The 8,863-nt window shown below is 31.2% G+C and overlaps 1 pseudogene; it reads right to left on the bottom strand.

Annotated features, from left to right (window-relative positions):
- Window positions 1–427: 427 nt before the first annotated feature.
- On the bottom strand, window positions 428–3,207 carry LOC125850974 (cytochrome P450 CYP72A219-like; annotated as a pseudogene).
- Between the last annotated feature and the right edge of the window lie 5,656 nt (window positions 3,208–8,863).

The following is an 8,863-nucleotide window of genomic DNA, read 5'->3' as shown; positions in this document are numbered from 1 at the left end:
TGTTATTCAATATTTAATTGTTTAGATATTTTATAATATTTTGAATTAAGATAGGGATAAAATAAGGGAAAATGCATAAGTACCCCCAGCCTATGCCCGAAATCCCAGAGACACACCTAACCTTTACTAAGGTCCTATTACCCCCCGAACTTATTTTATATGTAATATTCTACCCCTTTTTGGCCTACGTGGCACTATCTTGTGGGCCCAGCGCATGTTGACAATTTTTTCAAGGATAGTGCCACGTAGGCCGAAAAGGGGTAGAATATTATAGATAAATTAAGTTCAGGGGGTAATAAGACCTTAGTAAAGGTTAGGTATGTCTTTGGGATTTCGGGCATAGGCTGGGGGGTACTTATGCATTTTCCCTTACTTGTAAGTAAATTACTTGGATGTTGTAGATTTTCCATATACTACCATACAGTATCTGCACACTTAAAACTCTAAAATAAACAATAGGCAGTTCTACAAGCCTTTATTAACCATATTTGAACTCACTCTTAACATATAACAAGATACTGCTTACAAGTACAAACTATAGTTTGTGCAGAATAAGTGGAGCACCATATTGGGGTTGCGTAGTTATAACAGAATGAGGAGCATGAGCATAAGATGGAGACAAATCGAACGAGAAACGTTGTAGGATCATAGCCAACGCCATCTTTGCTTCTAACATGGCGAAGTTTTGTCCAATGCATATTCTAGGACCCCATGTAAATGGGAAGAAAGTGACTTGACCTTTCGTTGCACTTGAAACGCCTTCTCTAAATCTCTCTGGATTAAATTTCTTTGCATCTTCACCCCATATCTCTTCATCGTGATGTAATAAGACCGCTGGTAATGAGAATAGCACACCTTCTGGTAGAGATATATCTCCTAGTACAGCGTCTTCATTAAGCCGGCGTGTAACTGTCATTACTGGAGGGTATAACCTTAACGACTCGTACAAGATCATTGTCACCTGCATATATAACATCAAACAATTAAACTAAAAATGCTTTTTTTGTCTAATTTAAGCACCACCTACCGATAATACTTACAACTTATGATTCAATCCATCAAAATCTGGTTTCCGACTCCCAAAAACTTGCAATACCTCTTCTCTGGCCCGTGTCTGCCAATCCTGATACCTGCTCAACAAAATTAGAGTCTATACAAGCAACGCCGATGTAGTTTCTTGTCCAGCAAAATAGAACAACTTGCATTCTTCAATGCTCATTCCGAAATTCTTGTCTCCATGCTGTTCGATTTCTTTAAAATTTGATTCGAGCAATAAACCAAGTAGATCCTTGTTTTCACCTCTCCTCCTTCATTGCCTTCACTCTTTTATCAATAATACCTCTAATTGTAGCCTGAACATGCTTCTCGATTTCCTTCATTCTTCTATTCCTCTTTGTTGGCAAAAAACTACGAAATAGTTCAATAAACAAGAAATCTAGCTATAAGTCATAGCGAGAGTTAATCATATTGCACTTCTCAATGAATTTTGTATACGAGTACTATGACTATAGTTTGAGAACATCAATTTACCTCCACCCTGGGATATAAACCCAGCGTACAGCTTCAATGAAATACTGAGCTTGTTCTGTTTGAAGTTCAAATATTCTTCTACCTTCTTCGTAACTACTGCCAAAAGCTGTTCGAGAGATCACATCACTAGTCAATTGTTGAAGGGGAGGCCATACATCTATCTTGTGTGATCTCTCAACCGAAACAATGTCTTCCCATTTACTCAGCATCTCAGTACAGCTCAAACAAAAAGCTGGAAGCATATGCTGTTTTTACGAAATGGTTAAGAGACGAGTAATGAAGAGAGACACAACGTAAACAGAATCCGTTGCAGTTACAAACCTTTTGCTTCTCTAGATGGAAGGCGGGATTGATGATTTTTCTATGTTTAGCCCATTTGTCTCCCTCCTCTCTTACTAGTCCTTGTGCAAGTAGCTTGGTTAACGGATTTGTTTTCGTCTTTTGATAAATGTATGTTTTTGTGAATACTTCCTTTATAAGGTCAGGATCCATAATGAACACCAGTGGTTTTGGACCCAACCATATAAATGATTTCTTCCCTGAAAACAGATGATTCCCCTGTTAACTTCCAAATCAAAACAGGGCGTTTTTCCCAAACTTTTACACGAAAATAAGTGATTTTTTAGGAGTAGCAAAAGCTGAAAAAAGTAACTTTTACATAAAAACTACTTTCGAAACATTGGTCAAACACAAATTACTACTCTGATATTGCGAAAATGCGTTTCTACTCTCCAAAAGAAGCACATAAACATATTCTAAACTTTAACCAAACATGCTATAAGACTGAATGCTAGAAAAGGGGGAAATATTGAAACAACTCTTTATCCATCTCAACAACAACAACATACACAGTAAAATACCACAAGTAGGGTGACCTATGGCTTGGAAAGGGTAGGATGTACTCCGACCTTAACGAAAGTCCTTTATGTCAAAATTTATAAAAACATACCATATTTGTTGATGGTGTCAAGAAAGAAAGGCATCAATCTTGGTGCTATATTATCATCATAATACTTTCGAAACCTTGGTCAAACACAAATTACTGTTCTGATACTGGCAAAAATGTGTTTCTACTCTCCAAAAGTATATTTTTTCAAAAACACATCACACAAAGAAGCACATAAACATATTCTATAAATGTTTGGCCAAACATGCTATAAGACTGAAAGTCAGAAAAGGGGAAAATATTGAAACAACTCTTTATCCATCTCAACAACAACTATAATACCACAAGTTGGGCGACCAGCTGCCTGGAAAGGTAGGATGTACTCCGACCATAACTAAAGTCCGTTATATCAAAATTTATAAAAAAACATACCATATTTGTTGATGGTGTCAAGAAAGAAAGGCATCGATCTTTGTGCTATATCATCATCGTAAAGACTCATGGATTTGGATGTAACTTCTTTAATCCTCAGAGAAAGTTCTTTTGTGTCCCCATACAATATCGAGTACGAATTGCCCTTCACACCTTGTTCTTTCAGTAACTTCTCCAATTTCTTCGGTCTGAACCAAATCCAATTCAGAACTCTCCATAGACACAACAATAGAATAATCGCTATAGCAGAACAAAATGCTTTTACTATAAATTGAACACAATCCATTTCCACAACTAGTATGAATATGGCTACTTGACTTTATTTTTCTATCTTTATAGGAACTTCCCCACTAAAATCAATGTCTTCATTATTTTACGGAAAATATAATATTTGACTATTTTTCCTGATAAATCAGACATACAAATTGAAACGGAGAAATATTTTATTCCTACAATATTAGTGCAAGGTCGTTATCAATGACTAACAAAGTTAAAAGATTGGGTTATTATGAGCACGTACGCTAACCAATTACAATTATTGTTTTTACTGTGATGTCATGAAACACGTTCAAGAGTTTTTTTATTTTAATTTATACTTTAGTCTTAAGAAATTTTGATTTTTAATATATACTTAGGTTTTAATAAATTTTTATTTTAATAGAAATACTTAAGTCTTAAGACATTAATATACAATCAGCAGTCAAACATGATTTCAGTCATTTTCCTCTTATTCAACAAGTAATTAACAATACTTCTTTTCTTTATTTTTTATATAATTTTCCCCCGTTCTTCTTCTTTCTCTTTTTTTTTTAAAGTTAAATATATTAGCTAGCTATTTTTAAGTAAATAAAATGTATAACAAATTAAATAATTAGACTGTAGCAAAATGTAATTAAGAAAAAATAATAATACTAAAATCATTTTTTTCTAATTTTATTTTATTTTTAAATTAGGAGAGTGTGCGCATGTATTAAATGCGGAGTGGTTTTTAAAATAAAAATTTAGATACTCAAAAACTATATGAAAAGTACTACAAATTGCAATTTTTTTCCATATTAATATGATGAAAAAATACATCTTAAAACATTAGTCAAAGTTTATATCGTTTGACTCTTAAATAAAACAATGACAACTAAAAAAGAACGAAGAGAGTATTACTTAAGTATTTTTTTTCATGATTTGGTCAATTGGCCTACCGCAATAGGGCATTCAATGAGTCACTATCCATTAGCTGAACCCTCTAAGCTAAACATCCTAAAAACATAGATGAGGATAGGAGAGAAGTGATATTCAAGGTGAAAATCGTATTTTCACCAATAAGATAACCAATTAACTGAATTATTGAGTGAAGGAAAAGGACAGATACGTTTTCTGGAATCCCCATGATAAAATTTCTCCTCTTTTTGCTTAATTCTTCTATTGTTGGTAGAACGTTGAAGCATATCATCAAAGGGGAGTTAACACCACAATCATGCACTTAGCAAGTTACAAATGGACCACTATTAAAAATTGATTTAATTTTGATATGATAAATTATTGCAGAAAAGGTAGCACCAGGCTGGCATATAACTAATGACACAAGTAATACACCGACGAAAATGTACATTTTCTGTTTTCACCAAAAAGAAATCTTTCTTTTCACTCACAAACTCGACAGTAATCAACATATACTAAAAGCAAAGGAATCACTTATAGCCTTATTCGAACTAACTCAATGACAATAAATCTCATGAAATCTTTTAAAATGCAAGAAAAAGAAGAAGAGTAGAAGATTAAAAAAAATTGTGGTTGAAAAAAAATGAAAGGAAGCCCCTCTATTTATAGTTAACAAAGGGTGGTATGAACAAGTATTTTTGTGTGTCTTATTGGAAAAGTCATGACCTTTTGAGAAATCACAACCCTTTAGAAAAGTCACAACTTATTGAAAAAGTCACAATTCTTTGGAAAAGTCACAACTCATCGAAAAATCACAACTCTTCGAAAAAAGTCACAACTTATCAGAAAAGTCATAGCTCATCGATAAAGTCACAACCTAAGTTAGGGATATAATAGTAATTTAACATTTAAGTTAGGAGTTCATGCTTTTAAGGTAACTAGTTTTCTGACACGTGAGTTGCACGTGATTACCAATTTCAAAAATATATGTTTATTTAAGTGAAGATTTGAATAATAAGCTTAGCAAAAAATAATATTGCAGATTCTTTTATGAATGTTCAATGTGGATCGTCATAGATATCTCTTATTCACGCAAACATATGAATATAGTCAATAATTTTTTTCTTTTATTTATATGCAATTATGTATATATTTATTTCAATTTGATGAGGTTCAATCATATAATTAGTCTTATCTCACTAATACGACCTTATAGACGATATTTGTTTTGTATTTTTGTTGTCATCTAACCAGATGTGCTTTGCATGTGTATTCTACGTTAAATTCTTTAGATGTCAAATGAATATGTGAAGAGAACAACTACATTTTATATGTTCACATATTTTCACATTTGTTGTGATTTTTTTTTTTAAAAAAGAACTCGGAACATTTTAAAACAATACATTTTGAAGTTAGAAGATCTCGTTAACTTGATAATACATTTGTGACATATATAACACTTTCATTTAAATACAAACACCTACCCAAATATAAATAAATATTTGCATTAATGAAAAGATTTATCTCATAAAATTAGCTATTAGATAAATAATAAAAATTAAACTAATACAAACTTCAATTGACATTATTACAAGTTATATGAACATTTCTTCGTCTAAATACTTAAATATTATGAAATAGTAAATAAGTAAAACAAAAGGGCAATGTTTATATAGTAATAACTATTTTGAAGCAAACTTGCTGAGAGTCTAAATCACATAAGTAACATTGATAAATAAAGTCATTCTTTTGTCTTGAGCATAAAAAACAAATCGTGACAATTCTCTAAATTTGGAAAAAGATATTTAGAAACATATATCTACATCACAAGAGAAATTGTTAACAAAAACAAATAAATTTAGACTACATCATGTAACTTTATATATTTGAACATTACATACTAATGTATATATTAAGCAAAAAAATAATTATTATAGCATCAAAATTATATTATTTTCCTCAATTACTCTATGTTACGGGATATACCCTCTTAGGATAGAACGACTTACTTCATCAAAATAGTGGTACCTCATAATTCGCTAAACTTCAAACTCACTCAACGACAATAAATAACACAAAAAAGAAAATGCAAGAAGAAGAAGAGTAGAAGATTAGAAAAAATTGTGGTTGGAAAATGAGAGGAAGACCCTCTATTTATAGTCAGCAAAGGGTAGTATGACCAAATATTTTTTGTGTCTTATCTGAAAAATTACAACTTATTGAAAAAGTCACAACACTTTGGAAAAGTCACAACACTTTGGAAAAGTCACAACACTTTGGAAAAATCACAACACTTTGAAAAAGTCACAACTTATTGAAAAAGTCACAATTTTTTGGAAAAGTCACAATTTATTGAAAATGTCACAACTATTTGGAAAAGTCACAACTCATCTAAAAATCACAACCCTTTGAAAAAAGTCACAACTTATCAGGAAAGTCACAACTCATCAAAAAAGTCACAACCTAAGTTAGGGATATTATAGTAATTTAACATTCAAGTTAGGAGTTCATGCTTTTAAGATAATATAGATATATATATATATAAATTAGACTATAGAAAAAAGTAACTAAGAAAAAATAATACAAAATAATACAGTAAAATCTCTATAAATTAATACTTGGTAAATTAATAAGCTCTCTAAAGTAATATTTTCCTCCGGTCCCAACTTGGGCCAATGAAAAAAATCACCAATTTCGATAAGATAATAAGATAATATATTTCGAGAAGACCCATATATAAATATATGGTCCCAGTAATATCATAAATTAATAATTTATAATTCTTTAAAAGTACAAATATATCTAAGACAATTTAGTGAAATATGATTCTATTGTGTTCTATTTTTTCTTAAAATTTAAATCTGGTTGAAGCTCATCTCTAACTTTTCTTATTGTATCCAAGAGCTCTGGTGTTGTCTTTTCGAACTGCACCATAAAATTGTGAAGAATTCTAGATGCGATAAGTGCTTCCTTACGCGTAACTGGTTCCAAAGGTATAATATCATCTTCAACTTCATCATCAAAATTTCTTTTTCCGATGGTATCCACAATGGACCTATGAACATGTATCACTTTCACCCGGATAATCCAACAGGTTATCGACATTCATTTTATTGTGGTAACTGAGATTATTAATCATGACCTCAAGTTCATGAATGACGTTTTCACAAGTGGGTTCATTCAAATTCTCTGAGATTGCATCCCCCAATGAATTTTACAGTGTCGAAAANGTAACTGGTTCCAAAGGTATAATATCATCTTCAACTTCATCATCAAAATTTCTTTTTCCGATGGTATCCACAATGGACCTATGAACATGTATCACTTTCACCCGGATAATCCAACAGGTTATCGACATTCATTTTATTGTGGTAACTGAGATTATTAATCATGACCTCAAGTTCATGAATGACGTTTTCACAAGTGGGTTCATTCAAATTCTCTGAGATTGCATCCCCCAATGAATTTTACAGTGTCGAAAATAATTTGCTATTGTCTTTTGCTGAACATTTGCTGTCCAAGCAAGGATTGCAAAATTGATAGCATCCTAAACATTAATCTTTGCTGGATCAGTTTGTTCCACTTCATAGCCTTCTAATATCCTACGGTAAAATCTGTTACAATAATACACATCTTGAAAGTTCTTATTATCCCAGCATCACAAGGTTGAATTTTGGATGTCATGTTGGGTGACAAGAAAAACAATTCAACATTTTGTAGTCCTTCAATATTTCTATTATGATCAAGACAATTATCTACCACATAAGCAAAACTCGTATACCATACATTTTGTGGTCAAACCAACAAATATATTCATCAAAAAGCACACTTGTCATCCATGCTCTTTTGTTTGCACGATAGTGACAATTCAATAAATATGATACATAAATTAGTAAGATATAATGATTTTGATGTATTCGTTGTACGTTATATATAATATTTTTTTTATGTGAAATCAATAAATATGATACATAAATTAGTAAGATATAATGATTTTGATGTATTCGTTGTACGTTATATATAATATTTTTTTTTATGTGAAATCAATAAATATGATACATAAATTAGTAAGATATAATGATTTTGATATAATCAAAATTAGAGCCGTCAATATGGGCTAGGCCCATTGGGCCGGCCTGGCCTAACCCGGGATTTGATAGGGCTGGGCTAAGATTTTTGGGGCCCATTTAAGAAAAGGGCTTTTTAGCCCGGCCTGAATAAGCCTGCTGATTTGTGGGGCTTGAGAAATATAGGTAGGGCCGGCCCGTGGGCCAAATAAAAATAATTTTAAAAATATAATATAATATTAAAATTTAAAATTAAAGAGAGTCCAAACTCAAAATCTATTTAATATTTAACTAATTGAAACCGCATATAAATTGCAGATGAAAATAAAGATGTTAAGACAACCTTGCCACAAACTGATTCAGATATGCTTGATGAAGATGATCATGAAGTGTTGGATATATGCCATAGATTTCATGATGTGTTAGATATTTCATAAGTTTCATGATTGTTTTTAAGGAGTTTATTTTTTAACTTTTTTATGGTTGGAATATTGTCACATTTTTTGTGTTTTAATGTGACAAAACAATTATGTTAATATTTTTATTTAGATATTTATACTTTTATTTGAAAAATCTTAATAAATATTATAAAGATAATTTTATTTGTGGATTTGATTAACAAGTAGTAACATTAACACCATGTAATATTGTTTTGTCTATATTTATGATAATATTTTTAAATTATAATTTATAATTTATTTTAATAATTATAAAAAATATATAATTTTAAAAAAAGTGGGCTGGCCCAGCAAGCCTATAGCCCACGTACTTGTGGGCTGGGCCGATCGTTTTC

Source organism: Solanum stenotomum, unplaced genomic scaffold (assembly GCF_019186545.1).
Source record: "Solanum stenotomum isolate F172 unplaced genomic scaffold, ASM1918654v1 scaffold21272, whole genome shotgun sequence".
Lineage (NCBI taxonomy): Eukaryota > Viridiplantae > Streptophyta > Magnoliopsida > Solanales > Solanaceae > Solanum > Solanum stenotomum.
This window is presented reverse-complemented; position numbering and strand designations above follow the sequence as displayed.